Consider the following 16,809-nt stretch of genomic DNA (forward strand, 5'->3'; position numbering starts at 1 on the left):
TTACCTGAAGGTTTTAAACGAGTCGGTTGTAAATGGATTTACAAAACTAAACGTGACTCGAAAGGTAATATCAAAAGGTATAAGGCCAGACTTGTCGCCAAAGGTTACACTCAGAAAGATGGTATTGACTATAAGGAAACCTTCTCTCCAGTTTCAAAGAAGGATTCTTTAAGAATTGTTATGGCTTTGGTGGCTCATTATGACTTAGAGCTTCACCAAATGGATGTAAAGATCGCCTTTCTGAATGGAGACTTAGAGGAAGAAGTATATATGGATCAACCAGAAGGATTTTCACTTTCGGGAAATGAAAAGTTAGTGTGTAAATTGAAGAAGTCAATATATGGACTAAAACAAGCTTCTAGACAATGGTATATTAAGTTTAACGATACCATTACATCATACGATTTTATAGAAAACACTGTTGATCGGTGTGTCTATATGAAGGTGAGTGGGAGCAAGTTTAGTATATTGGTCCTATATGTTGATGACATTCTTCTAGTTTCTAACAATAAAGGGATGTTACATGATGTAAAGAAATTTCTCTCTAAAAATTTTGAAATGAAAGATATGGGTGAGGCATCCTATGTGATTGGAATAGAAATATTCCGTGATAGACAACAAGGATTACTAGGATTGTCTCAGAAAGGATATATTGATAAAATTTTAGAGAGATTCAATATGGAAAAATGTTCTGCTGGTATAGCTCCAATTCAGAAAGGGGACAAATTTAATAAATTACAATGTCCGAAAAATGATTTGGAAAGAAAGGAAATGGAATCTATTCCATATGCGTCAGTTGTTGGGAGCTTAATGTATGCTCAAACATGTACTCGGCCAGACATAAGTTTTGCAGTAGGGATGTTAGGTCGATATCAAAATAATCCAGGAATGGATCACTGGAAAGCTGCAAAGAAAGTGCTTAGGTACTTGCAAGGAACAAAGAACTATATGCTCATGTATAGAAAGTCCAATAATCTTGAGGTTATTGGATACTCGGATTCAGACTATGCCGGATGCGTTGACTCGAGGAAATCTACATTTGGTTACGTGTTCCTATTAGCCGGAGGAGCCGTGTCATGGAGAAGTGGAAAGCAATCTTCGATCGCTACTTCTACTATGGAAGCAGAATTTGTGGCATGCTTTGAAGCCACTATTCAAGCATTGTGGTTGCGGAACTTAACCTTGGGTCTGAGTTTGGTCAAAAGTATGGATAGGCCACTAAGGATTTATTGTGACAATTCTGCAGCTGTATTCTTCTCAAAGAATGACAAATACTCGAAAGGAGCAAAACATATGGATTTAAAGTATTTGCCAGTCAAAGAAGAGATACAAAAACAAAGGGTGTGCATTGAACATATAAGTACAAGGTTAATGATAGTAGCTCCATTAACAAAAGGATTGCCATCCAAGACCTTTAAAGAACATATTGAAAGGATGGGTTTAGGTGACAAGTCCTTACTAATGTGATTGTGATAGTATAACTTGTATTATGTAAACATCATTGAATTCGTTATAGTTATGTTTTTGTATGTATAATGTCATTTGCATTGAGGTATATACATTTTGGTTATTTTCAAATGACATATGAGACTTTATGAAATATAAAGTGAAAGGTTATAGTGTTTCCTAAATTAAAGTGATAATTAGTTGAGAAATTGTGATACATGGAAAGAATCACGTCGTCAAATGACTTGTGCTTGCCATGATTCAATTTTTCAATTCATCATGAAAGATGACTTGGTTAATTCAGATTATGGTACACTATTTGATGATGAATTATAAATTGTGATTGATTTAATCTATAATCGGATTAAATCGGAAAAGAGTTGAGATCTCATAACATAAGCCAAGTGGGAGATTGTTAGATTATTTTAATAATCTATTTTGTGGCTCATGTAAATTATAGTTATATTAACCTTATATTAAAGTGCTTAATGTGATGATTGTTAAGCATAAAAGAAATAAAGTTAATTGGGTTTTAATTCCCTCTCCTTAACCTTATAAAGTTATATAAATTAAAATGGAAGAGGTGTGTGTGGAGAGGTATGTTTAAAGAGATGTGTTTAAAGAGGTGTGTTTAAAGAGACATGTCTCTTTAAACACATCTCTTCCTCACTATAAAAACACATTATCATACACTCTTGTGAGAACATCAATATATCAATCACTCCCCTCTCCCTCTCCATCTCTATATCCTCCCTCTCCATCTCTATATCATCAAAGAGAAAATCAAGGCAAAAGGTTTAAGGGGAGAAAAGCGGCATTCGACAAAGCAAAGCATACATATACAATGGATCAAGGTTAGTATATTATGTATACTTTTAATTATAAAAGTAAAGGTTGAATAAACAACGTTATAATGGGATTAAGGAATTTAAACATAAAGTAATCGTTTTTGGTTTTAACATTAGTGGGTTTCAGTCAAAACTCATCGATTGATTTAGAGAGTTTCTATCAGACCTATTTCAAATCTGGTAGGTTTATTAGTTTAATCTGAGTCCACATAAGCTCTCGTTACTATTTTAAGGCTCTCCTAATAGTGTTCAAAATAATTTGAAACTTTTAGAACATTGTGGTATTGGTTTCTGAAGACCAACACTATGGTGGTACTGATCTTTAGAAACCACCACCACAATGTGTGATCTGAAACAATAATTTGGTGCTAGTTTCCGAAGACCATCACCATTGTGGTGTTGGTATTCAAAATTCAGCATCACAGTCTGTGCTAGTTGGCATGCGATCATACTTTGTCTACGTGTATTAGGATTAGGATTGAACACCATATATACCTTCTACATACCTCTTTTATTTCATTGTAAAATTTTAGAAATTAAAGTTTTTTAGGTCAATCAATGGATTTCGATCAAACCTGTTGATGAATTTAGAGAGCTCTTATCAGGCTCATTCCAATTCTTATAGGTTTCTACAGTGTCCTGAAGTCCAAGAGTGTCCTCCATTATCATTGTAAATGATTCCTAACATTACTTAAAAGGTTTAGAAAGTTTTACACTTTGTGTCAATTGACAAATGCCTATAACTTTATATAGGAGATTCATGACCAAGATTTCTCATCATATATACATTCTACACACTTCCATCTCATTATAAAATTTTAAAAATTCAAGTCATTTAGGTCTATCAATGAGTTTCGATCAAAACCCATGGATAGACCTTGAGAAATTTGATCAAACTCATTCGAACTCTTGTAGGTTTCTGTTGGATCTCTTAGACACCGGCTAGAGAGAGGGGGTGTTAATAGCCGTCCACACTTTTCGCTTTTCTTCCTTCGTCTTCGTTTAACGCAGCGGAAACAATAACTTGATCAGAGGAAGACGAAGATCAGCACACTTGACACAGGTATTTACGAGGTTCGGAGATAACTTGCTCCTACTCCTCGGCGTGTCCGTAAGGTGGACGATCCCTCGATCTTTCGGCAGATCAGACCCCGATAGAAATCGGCTATAATCTTCTCCTTCTCGGTGGAGGAACCTCTCCACAGATTGTCTCAAATGATACAAAGATAAGCTCAAGACAAGGAGAATACAATGAATCAAAGATCGAACAACAGAGACAACAAGAACCGCTTGCTGCTCAGCCTGTTCCTCCAAACACAGGACGTTGCTCTAGACAGAGCCAACAAGAACAGCTAGCAGCACAAGCCTGCTCCTCCAAACACAGGACGTTGCTCTAGCTTTCTCTCCTTTGATTCACGATCAAGCTCTCGCAGAATCAGCAATGTCGCTTGTGAGCTCTTTCGGATGATCAACAGTAAATGTGTGAGCCTATTTTCCACAGCGCTGCTTCTCGCTTCTCTTATAGCCTCTGCTTGGTTCTTGTGCCCAACGGATCCCTGCACTGTTCTGACACCAGCTGTCGTCCGTTGTCACAGAACTCTCCCTGCAGAAGAGACAGCTCAAAAGCCCACCTTGGAACTCTCAACATCCATTTGAATTTTCCTCCATAACCTGTCCTGTATATCTGCACACTCAAAAGCAGCATTAAAACATTCCAGCACAAGGACATAGTATAAGGATGGATAAAACATTAAAGTCCAGGTCACGAGCAAAGCTACCAAAGCTTTCTCGGACCAAACAGGAGACCGGGCCACCAAGGCCCTCCTCCTGAAATCAAGAGACCGAGTCACCAAGGCCCTCCTCTTGAGGAATCAGGAGACCGAGCCACCAAGACCCTCCTCCTGAGATCGAGCTACCAAAGCTCACGGTCCCGAGCCGAGCTACCAAAGCTCTCTCGGACCATCCGGTCATTCACACCAAGCTCCTGGCCACTCAGGTTCTGAGCCACCAAGGCTCCCTGAAGATCGAGTTACCAAAGCTCACAGTCTCGAGCCGAGCTACCAAAGCTCTCCCGGACCATCCCGGTCATTCGCACCAAGCTCCCGGCCACTCAGGTTCTGAGCCACCAAGGCTCCTTGAAATCGAGCTACCAAAGCTCACGGTCCCGAGCCGAGCTACCAAAGCTCTCTCGGACCATCCCGACCATTCGCACCAAGCTCCTGGCCTAATCAGGTTCTGAGCCACCTAGGCTCCCTGAAGTCGAGCTACCAAAGCTCACGGTCCCGAGCCGAGTTACCAAAGCTCTCTCGGACCTGTCCCGGCCATCACCACCAAGCTCCTGGCCAATTCGGTCCTGAGCCTCCAAGGCTCCTTCTGGACCATCTCGGAGACAAGCCACAAAGGCTTCCTCATTCTCACCTGAGCACCAAGCTCTTCAGCTACCTCAGTCCTAAGCCACCAAGACTTCTTCTGGACCAAAACAGGGATAAGCTACAAAAGCTTCCATCCGCTTATGAACACCCAGTTCTTTCCGATCTTTCATAAATACCAAGTTCCCGATCAAGATCAACTTCTCAGACCTCCAGAATTCACTCAGAAATCAACTCACGAAGTAATCAGGGAGTAACGAAAAAAAACAGGCAAGACTTGGTGATCGACCAGCTGGTCGATCACTAAGGCAAAGCAAATTACTGGTATTACGTAAATGGCCCCAAAAACCTAGTAAGTAATTATGTCACCTTACTATATATTTCACCCCACTATATATTAAGTTCGTAATACCAGTAATTTGCTAGCTCAGCCATTGACTTTGACCATCTTTTCCCGCGTTGCCATTCACTTACGGGGATACCCTATCCGGGGAATACCCTCTTTCATCGCTATTGAGTTCTTTTCCTGGCATATTCACTGGTCAAATAAATTCCTAGATCAAACTGAAAGACAGGAACGACTGAAAGTAGTGGGCTAAGGTGGAGTACGGTAAGGGAACGACTGTAAAGTAGAGGAATGAGGAACGAAAGGGATCTACTGGAAAGTATATGGAATGCAAAGGAGCTGTGGAAGGTGTCAACGGCAGCATACAAAGCGGCAGCATACGTAGGAAAGGCTAGTAGTGCTGGGTAGGAAGGTGTCAACAGCAGCATACGCAGAATAGGAGTATGGGTAATCGACCAGCTGGTCGATCAGACTATCTGATCGACCTCGTGGTCGATCAGGCAAAGCTGGTCGACCACTGGTCGATCAGACTAAGCTGATCGACCACGTGGTCGATCAAGCTCAGCTGATCGACCATGTGGTCGATCAGCAGAGCCTGGGATCAGCAGCGGGCTTCTTCTTCTTCTTCTGTTTTCTTCCGTTCTCTCGGCCATTGTTACCATCTCCCCGGCCTCATTGATTCCTACCATGATAACCTATTTCCCGGGCAAACTCTATGAATAGGATTGATTTCCGAGCAACTCTAAGTCAGGTACATAACTCCCGGGAAACCCTCAGGTTACCTCGACTCATTCTTCCCGGTCAACCTTTCTTAAGCTCGGACAAAACTTTCTTTTAACCAGATTGATCATGGTCAGGTCAATATAAACCTTTCCCGACCATGTCAGTGAGAACCGTTCCCTACTTCTCCCGATCGAGGTAAACTTAACATGATATGCCTGGCTAGGATATCCATCTTCCAGTCAAGCCTGAATACGTATTATACCAGGGTGGTTTCTCCGTGATACTCACCCGGCCAATGAGACCTTTTCCTGGTTTCACCTTTCCTAGTTAAGTTCATCTTTTTCCCGGGCAAGAGCTTGCTAGTGGAACCTATTCCCGGGCAAGCTCTTCTCTCCCGGTTAAACCTTCCGGGGTAAGTTTTCTCTCGGTCAAAATAGTATTCTCCCAGGTCAAGTTCCCGGGCAACTTTCTCTCGATACTCTTCTCTTCTTCCCGGCTTCACTTCTCTTCTTCTCAGCTTCACTTCTCTTCTTCTCGGTCAACCTACTCTAGACTAAGATGAACTTCTTCCTGGGTAAGGTAGTATATTTCCCGACCAAGACATTACTTTCCCGGACAGTATCTTCTCGGCTAAGAACAGGATTTTCCCGGCTACGGATACGTCGGGCCTGATCGACCACGTGGTCGATCACGACTAGCTAATCGACCACGTGGTCGATCAGAGCTAGCTGGTCGACCACGTGATCGATCAGAGCTAGCTGATCGACCACGTGATCGATTAAGGGGAAGTTGGTTGACTATGTGGTCGACCAACGTTCAAGAACTGAACCTGAACTAAATAAACCATCATTTATTATTTTAAAATCCTTCAATAGTGCTCAAAATGATTTAAAAATTTTAAAATACTGTGGTATTAATTTTTGAAGACCACGATGTGTGATCAAAATCAACGTTTTGTGTTGATTTCTAAAGACCAACACTATTGTGGCATGCTGGTCTTAAAATCTAACATTATAGTTTGTGCTAGTTGACATGCGATTATAACTTAATCTACGTTTATTAGGACCAAGATTGAACACTATATATACCTTATACATTTCACCTCTTCCATCTCATTATAAAATTTTAGAAATTCAAGTCGTTTAGATCCATCAATGAGTTTCAATCAAAATCCAGAGCTTAGAGAGCTCTGATCAGGTTTATTCTGCTTCTATAGGTTTTTCAGTGTCCTGGAGTTCAAGAGTGCCCTTCATTATCATTGTAAAGGATTCCCAACATTGCTCAAAAGGTTTAAAAAGTTTTAAACTTTGTGTCAATTGACACGAGACTATAACTTCATGTAGGAGACTCAGGATCAAGATTTCTCACCATATCTCCCTTCTACACACTCGCCTCTTCCATCGCATTGTAAGTTTTCAGAAATTTGAGTCTCATAGGTCCATTAATGGATTTTGATCAAAACTCATTGATAGACCTAGAGTGCTCCGATAGAATTCATTTCAACTCCTATAGATTTATTAGGTGAATCTGAGTTTAAATAAGTCCTCATTTACTATTTTAAAACACTCCTAATAGTATTCAAAATTATTTGAAACTTTTAGAATACTATAGTGTTGTTTTTCAAAAACTAGCACCACAACGATGTTGATATTTAAGTTGTAGTATTGATTTCTAAAGATCAACACCAAAGTAATTTTTCTATTTCATTTTATATTATTTTAATAATATAATCAACTTTATTAATTTTATTTTTTATTCTTTTATAATTAGATATTAAAAAATAAAAAATAGAAAAAATATTTTTAATGTTTTATTAACTTTATTTTATATTTTTTAATTTTTTATTAAAGTTTTAAAATTAAAATTAAAAATAAATAAATTTAGAGGATTATTTATGTCGATTAAAGTTTAAATTAAATTTAATTTAAGAGAAAATAGAAGAGATGAATGGTATTGTATATAAATGAGAGAAGAAAGAGAAGATATTAAATGTTATATATAAATACAAAAGAAAGGAGAAAAGAAAAGTTAACAAATGTCAGAGGGGTAAAACATGAATCAGGTGTGTATTTTGAAAAAAATAAAATTTCAGTATGCCTTTTTGATATTCTCAAACTTAAAGTAGGTCCTTTGAGAATTTATTGAAAAATAGAGTATGTTGAATACTGAACGAGTACAAATGGTCGTACGCGTATTGTAATGTATTATTTTTATTAATTAAATTGTGTTGGATGAATTAGTTAATCAATTAGGAATTGATTAATTTATTTTAATGGAAATTTTGATCAAGCATGTAATTTTATTTTTACCTATTAATTTAAATCTTTTATCAAATGAAAAATCTATTTGATTGATATCGATTAATTTATTTTATTATTATATTTTTATAATATAATAATTGTGATAGCAGCCGTTGCGAGTTGGTTCTGCGTGTGGTGAATTGGACGCTTGAGGTTACGTCGTGATCATACTAGTCGTTGCACAAGAGTTGTGCAAGACCGTCTCAACAGAGGGGCAACTATGGGCGACAGAAAAGAAAAGAAAAGAAAAGAAATTTGGATTATTGAGAATCTAGCTAGGTTGTTATGCTTGTCTTTCAAAAAAGGTACACAAAGAGGGAGAGAAATAGATTTTTATTTGACTTGGCAAATAAGCTGATGATCAGACATGAAGTTGTATCATAACAATAAATTGATAGAAATTAGACGTACGCCATCCATACATGATAGGTTATAGAACTTCAAAAACTTCATTTCTATGAACTTTGAAACTACACTTGTATCATAAATATGAAAAATAAATAAAACAATAAGAGATAACACAATTTGTTTTCTCTTGGAATACCAATCATATCATAAACCCCAGGCTTTCCCAGTGTTCGTTCATGCAAAGTCCCCTAACAGCTAGCCAAGTGAATAATATTATCTAGGTGTACAAACGCAGCCCTTGGGGGGGATGTTGGGGTTGCTGGTGCAACAGGACGGCCGCGACGGTGGCGTCGGCCCCTGCGGCAGCAGCTGCAGCACCATGCCGCTCCGCAGCCCTGCCTGCCGCCCGCTGCCTTCTGCGGCCATCGGCCTTGCTGCCCTCAGTCCCTGCGGCTGCAAGCTCGAAACAATCAACAGAAGCAACAACACGACCTGTCCTTTCCCCATCGCCATGTATGTTGATCGCCTAAAGAAAATCTGTCAAAGGTTGTATCTACAGATTGAATGGTGTTTCGGAAACTGATTCTTCAACGATGTTGGTGGTGGGGAAAGAGAGAGAGAGGGGTTCGTGTATATATAGCGAGCAGGAGAGAGAGGGAGACCTAGACATGAATGGAAATATAATGGAATGGACGTGTTATCGCGTGCATGGTTTTGACTTCTCTTCTGCGTGGGTCACGTCGTTAGACCAGACTTGGTCGACTGCAAGATTAGAATTTGACCCATTCAGTTGGAATTAGGGTTCATCAAAGTCTTCCACCGTTGCATGTTAAATAAAAGTTGGCTTGGTCAACGTCCTCGTGTCTTGGGAGTTGCTAAAGTCTTTTTTTTTTTTCTTCTTCTTTTAATTTTGTTGGAGATTGAGTAAATTAATGAGAGGAGATGGAATGAGTGATTGGAAATTTATGGAGGAGAAGAAATTCTTTTGCGTTGATAAGCTAAATCTAGGGTTGAACTCAGGCTCCAAAGGTCTCCGCCTTAGGCCCAACCAACTAGGAGGTTCCTAAAAATAGTATAAAATAGTTATAAGTCAAAAAAATTAATTTTAATTTTTTAAAATCTTAGATAACCTAATTATCCTATCATATAGAAAGTCTATTTTTTTAAAGTCCCTTTTAAATTACAAATTGTAAAAAATAAGTTAAAACACTATAAGAATATAACATTAAAATTTTAATAATATCATCAAATAAACGTCCTATATAAAATGATATCGTCTAATATTTTATAATCGTGGATAGAGTTTACATGGGTCCATTGTGGGCAGCTGCCCACGTTGGACCTAGAAAAAAAAATTAAGTTCTTGTACTTCCAATTAGAGATGCCAAATTAAGTTTCTAAGACCTAAAGTTTGAGAAAGATTAAGCTATTTGTTACTTACAACATGCTGTGACAGGTCTCACCTTCTTGGTAAGTTCCTTGCCTTCCAAGAACAAGGAAGCTGGCCTCATTTAGTGTTTGTTCATCAGCGAGTCCTCTTCCAATGCTGGAACTTAATTGTCCTCATCTTTCCAATGCTGGAACTTGTCCTCATCTTTGCTAGAACTAATCAAGAACATGCAAGGCGACAATTGTGTCATTTGGATGAGCAGCGGTTACAACCCATGTGAGCGGCTGCGAGCTTGTTCGACCATCAACTGAAACACCAACTAGTAATTTAGGAGTAGGAACACAAACCTTCTCCTCTACTGAATCCATGGTAAACTTTTTGGGGTGGTCATTTTCCTGCGACTCAACAAGGGACAAGATGTTGCTCTTTGTTACTTGGAATTTGTAAGGCAGAGCAACAGCAGATATTTGTATGGGGATCACTCATATAGCCTTCCTTAAGCTTGCATAAGAAGCATAACAAGGTTGGATTGCAGAATATAGGCATGGAGAAATTGTTGTATCAGGCTACATTGGAGATATTGGAGGTTGGTAGGAGGAGATTTGAGACTTGGGATTCTAGTGAGTATTAGATTATGCAACGGCTCAAACATCTTGAAGGAAACAACAATGGTCTTAAATGAAACAATTTGTGCTACCGGCAAATCCTTGACTAAAAGACTCCAATTGTGCTTACAATGTTAATATTAGAGATCTAAGTTCAATGGATTGCAAAAAGGTCTATGTCAATGTTCAGGTTATGAATTCCTAAAATAAAAATTTAGAGTAAGTCAATTTAGATGATTCAATCTTTCATGGTTTAAGGAATTTAGTCTCTTCTGCAAGAAGAAAAGGAATTTAGTCATTAATTGGAATATAATATAGAAAAAGATGTTGCATATTATTTGTATTGTTATTTGTTCAAGACAACTAAGTGAAAACAAATAGGAGGGAAGATTTTGTTAACAAAGGATTTACAAATTGAAAGGTAAAAGATAGGTGCATGACTGTGAACATCATAAAACTCGAAATAAATTATGGAATTTTAATGAATCAAGATGAGCGCATTCAATTAATTTTGCGCAAACAGTCAAAGTAAATGATGAATGATTATCATATTTATCTCAATACTTCAATTGATTGTATTAGAGTTTTATTACGAAAAGGGAATTCAAATATTTTAGAGTATTGGTGAAAATGAAGTTATTGTATAAATATTTTAAAATATGAAGACTTGAAAAGAACATTTGTAAGATAATTATTTTATGATATTTATAATTATAAAATTTTATATTATTTTATTTTATTAATTATATTATATTATTGCTTATACTGAACTAAAATTCTACCTCTGTCCCTATTTCTATTATAAAATATTGATATCAACATTAGAGGTGTCTCAATTTAGGAATATAACGATAGTCTAAAATGTAAAAAAAAATCATATTTATCATGATAGATTTAAATGTCACCTTAACTTATTTCTATTTATAATTATAAATGTCTTATATTTTTATATAAGGACAATATAAGTTATCAATAATGATAATTGATAAAGTCAATTTAAAATATCTCCTTAACTAATCTATAGTAATACTAATAAATGTCATTTATAATAATTTATAGACAATGAAAATTATCATTAATATTTATTTAAAATATGTAATTCAAATTCAAAATTTACACATTATGGCAATTCATCGATCACTCAAAATAGAAATAAAATTTTTTAAAATATAAATTAAAGTGTTAATATATCATTTTTATCCATCTAGCAATCATTTGAGTCAAATTTACAAATGCAATAACTAATGAAAAGTTTTTTACATAAAAAACTAACTACACACTAGTATAATTAATGCTCTCAAAATATTAAGTTTTTACATCATATTATAAGTAAAAGTCAGGAATCTATCATCTACAAATACAATGCATATATTTGTATAAGTAAAATAAAATAATAAAAAAAAGTTAGTATAAATAATTTAAAAGATTGAATATCATAACAAACGAGAAACAAATAAAATATTATTTCATATACACCTAATAGTAGTCTTCGCTTACTTACTCAATTGCAAATACATTTCATATTTGTTTAAAATTATAATAACATGATAAGTATATAAAATTAATAATTTTTCACTGAAAGGTTAAAATCATACCAAATAATAAAGCCAAGCCATCATTCCTCTAAGTACATTCTCAAACTTCAATAAAAGATCATAGGACCTAATCAAGACATAAGAGGAAGTGATTTGAAAACATCAAAATGCTTTAACATGTCAATAATGAATAAGCATAACTTTTGAATTTAGAAGAAACAATGAAAATATTAAGTAAACAAGAAACTGATATATGAAGAGCCGAAGGTAAAGCTTCTAGGTACGTAGATGAGTGAGGACTTGGAGGCAAGTTGATAAGTGGGTGAAGACTTGAAGGTGGGCCTTCCTGTAAGCAAATGAAGATGGAGGTGAGGCGCTTAAGCAAGAAGAAAAGTGTGTTACATGTAGATTTGGATTGTAATCATAGGGTTCACATTTTGGGAACATCATTAGGTGATGATGTTTTGACTTATAGGATCCTTAATCAATCAAGGAACATGCGTCTCATATTTATTGGTCTATTACTATAACAAGAGAGTATATAATTAAGAGCTTTCGTTGGAACCTTTCACTTATACATGAGATAAATTAAAGAGATTGTGAACAAAAAACAATTTCATTTATTAACATCTAATTATATTTTCTAGTAATTTTCATTACAATGTGTTATCTCTAAGTCACTATCCCTTAATAGTTATATATATTTATGATGAAGATTTTTTTCATAGTTCCACAATGTGACAATTTAAATTTCCATCATAAATTTGGCATCTATATGGCTCTAGCCATCGCAATAGCTTTACATGTTTGTAGTGGAAGAAGAACCCATTTGCACCAACAATGACGACTAGGTTAGCAAATGCAACATTGAAGCGCTGCAGCTTGAGTTGCACATGGATCGTGTGAGACACACTGATGCCGGACAAGATAGCGATTATCCTACGGGCAATATTGATTCCGTTGATCGATTGTGAACATCGATAAAACCTGTTATTCGAAAGAATACCAGGAGATAGAAAAATAAACGGCATTATCAAAAATATTATTAAATCAAAAATTTCTTCCTAAACATCAACTAATAAGATACTTATATAGACTCAAACCCTAACTTGTAAAGAAAAAAAAATTTAATAGAAAAGAAAATTTCTTAATGGACTAGAAATCCAAAAAAATATTAAACGGACTTAAAATCCTCAAATATAAAAAAATAAAAAATTTTAAAATTACTTTAAATATAAAAAATTTTAAAAATTATTAAAATAAAAATTATCAAAAATAGTAATAAAATTCTTTGAATTCTTTTGCATCACACACACTACATCATCCATGATCTCGTGCAGTGTGTCATCTAGCATGCATGAGTAGGAAAGTCATTTATAATTTATTTGATTGGGACAAATAACGTAATATTTGAGTTGGCAAATAAGCTGATCAGACATGAAGCTGTATCATAAGAAGATGTTGATAGAAATTAGATGCCATACACGATAGGTTATAAAACTTCAAGAACTTTATTTTTATTAACTTTGAAACTTCGTACACTTGTATCATAAACATGAAAAATAAATAAAACTAGCTAAGAGATAATACAATTTGTATTCTCTTCGAAAACCAATCATATATCCTAAACCCCAGGCTTCCCCAGCGTTCATGCTAAGTCCCCTAACAGCCAAGTGAATAATATTATCTAGGTTTACAAACGCAGCCACTGGGGGGCGGGATGTTGGGGTTGCTGGTGCAACAGGACGGCTGCGACGGTGGCGTCGGCCCCTGCGGCAGCAGCTGCAGCACCAGGCCGCTCCACAGCCCTGCCTGCAGCCCGCTGCTTTCTGCAGCCATCGGCCTTGCTGCCCTCAGTCCCTGCGGTTGCAGGCTCGAAACAATCAACAGAAGCAACACGACCTGTGCTTTCCCCATCGCCATGTGTATTGATCGCCTAAAGAAAATCTGTCGAAGGTTGTATACCTACAGATTCAATGGTGTTTCGGGAACTGATTCTTCAATGATGTTGGTGGTGGGGAGAGAGAGAGCTGGGTTCGTGTATATATAGCGTACGTGCAGGAGAGAGAGGAAGAGCTAGCTAGACATATATGAATGGAGTGGACGTGTTATCGCGTGCATGGTTTTTACGTATCTTCTGCGTGGGTCACGTCGTTAGACCAGACTGAGATTGCAGACTTGGTCGGCTGCAAGATTAATATTTGACCCGGCCCGCTTGGTTGAGTTGGAATTAAGGTCCGTCAAAGTCTTCTACCATTGAATGTTAAATAAATGTTAGCTTGGTCAACGTCCTTGTGTTTTCGGAGTTGCTGAAGTCCTTTTTTTTTCCGTTATTTTAATTTTGTGCCGGAAGAAATTCCCGTCGAACACGCTTGGTATATGAAAAATAAAGGCGGGACCTGAGGGGAGATCCAAAGGCCTCTGCCTCGTGCCCAACCAATTAAGGGCACCTAAAAGAAATATTATAAAATAATTATAGATGACAAAAAGTTTAATTTTGTTAACCCTAATAATCTAATTATCCAATCATATAGAAGGTCGTCCAAAATAATATTTTTTGAGTTTTTTTAAATCACAAGCTATAAATCAAATAAATTAAAATTTTTATAACATAGATATTATTAATATGGTGATGGCTATGTTGATAAGTGGCGAATAAATGATACAATCAATTTCTTTTGACAATTTATGTCTCTTTCATTTTACATATTTTATTTTTTAAAAATATCTTATTAATAAAAAAATGACTATGTTTTATTGTTTGAGCTAGGGGGTCTATTTTTTTAGATTTGCCATAGGCTTAAAATATGCCAAATACTATCTTAGTTGAATTGTGGGTTTGCGATGGACAATGTAATAGCCCTAAACATAAACTTTTTTTTCCCTTCTAGTCGCTTGGATCACCAAGTTGCTTCCTGCATCACAAAGTTAGTCTAGAAAATATTTCTATGATTTGGACAATATTTGTTACCCACCTTGGCCTCAAACCATAAGGGAATTTCTTAGTTAAGTTTGCCCTAGCTATTAGACTACCCTCGACTCTAGAAAGGACATGCACTCTTCATCATTTTTTGTGTCAGAAAGTCTTTTAGAACTTACCTACCTAGTAACTTTAGGTTTGTACCTTGTCAAGTATCTAGTCCAACTCCCTGCTGATTCATTAGAACTTTCGTTGTTTGATGTCTTGTAACCTCACTCACTAAGACTTTCACTACTTAATGTTCAGTTAATTGACCCACTAGGACTTTTCTACTATTTGGTACGATCAAGTTTTCCACAGCTTAGTGTCTAGTCACCTAACCCACTAAGACTTTTCTACTATTTGATATCTAGTCACCTAGCCTGCCAAAACTTCTTTCCTTGTCAAGTTTCTTGCACCTGCACACTTGACACACACATCAGATCACATATAACATTCTATTGTTAAACTTCTTTACCATACATCAAAATATAGGTTTGATGTGGTACTCATTGCACCAACAAGGAGGAGAAAGATGAGGGTCAAATGATTAAGTTAGTTATTTTATGACTTAGTAAGGATGATTGTAAGGGGAGCCTAAGATTAGGGCTAATTCATACATTTTTACAAATGCTATTTTTGATTTTTTTTATTTATTAACTTAAATAAAGTTTGATAAATATTAAAAAGGGAGAGATTGCACGACTATTGTGATGTTTAATCAAATTAATTTAAATTAGGCCTTGTTATTATTGATGCATCTGTCTAAGTGTGTAGGGGGATATGGGAGAACACATAGGTACCCAATGACTCAAGATCTGATGGAGTACGGTGAAGGATGGCATGAGACACCCGAGGGATCGAAAAGGATGAGGAGTATCTGAGACAGTAAGATATTGACAAAAGACATAAGTGAGCGAGAAGGATAACACGAGAAGAGAGCCCATGGACTCAATGCATCCGAGGTATGGGAGACTGTAGAAGAGTATTTTAGTGGAGTTAGAAGGACGCACAAGGAATGATCTAGAAGGGCTCGGTGTATCCGAGGGATGAGAAATAGAGAGAAAGTTTGAGCAAGATAAGTTGGCAAGATGACTTGAGTGACCTTTACTTGTGACGGGATAGACTCAATTTTAGGCGAACTCAAGCATAGTCAACTGAGTCAGGAGGTTCGAGAGATCAAAATAAGAGTTTCGATCGATGGGATCTTTCAGTCAAAGAAAAGATCCACTATAAATGAGAAATCAAGTACTTAAGATTTAGAAAATGAAAAATAAATTTTGAGGTCAAGAATTAATCAATTGGAGAAGATCCTAAGAAAAATGACAAATAAAGTTACTGGATCTAAGTAACAAAACCTTGGATTAAGAAGACATAACAAATCCAAGGACTAAAAAGGCTTGGGTCACAAGTCTAAGGCTAAGGAGAGTGTGTCATCTTACTATAGTGTTCCATATGACTATGGAATTAATCCTAGATTTAGGAGTGGAGTTAAGGTTACAAGAGCAGTCATTCCTAGTGTTGACCATGATGAGACCAACATGACTAAGACTTCTAAGAAGCCTAGAAGAGTCATTAGGAAGATATTTAGGGAGGTTATCCCTAGTGAGTACCTAATATACCCATGGAACTCCAATAGATATTAGGTTTCTAAGAGTATGATCCCTTCACACTAGATGAGTATAGAGTGTATCAACTTAGATTGGAAGGATAGTTAACTCAACTACAGTAAAGTTGATATTTTAAGGCATTTTCAAGGTATAGTGATATCTTGAGAATGAACTTAAAATCTTATCTTAGAGGATTTTAGAGTGTGCTAATAAAGTTTGGAGTTCTTGAGTTGATCAAAATTGATATGGTAGGATAGAATCTAAAGTGTGCTAAGTTTGGAATTTTTGACACCTTAAGGGAGTTTTATCCAATTGTGTCAAATTTTGTAT

This window comes from Curcuma longa, chromosome 15 (assembly GCF_044706935.1).
Source record: "Curcuma longa cultivar G26 ecotype Majalengka, Jawa Barat chromosome 15, ITB_CL_G26_1.1, whole genome shotgun sequence".
Lineage (NCBI taxonomy): Eukaryota > Viridiplantae > Streptophyta > Magnoliopsida > Zingiberales > Zingiberaceae > Curcuma > Curcuma longa.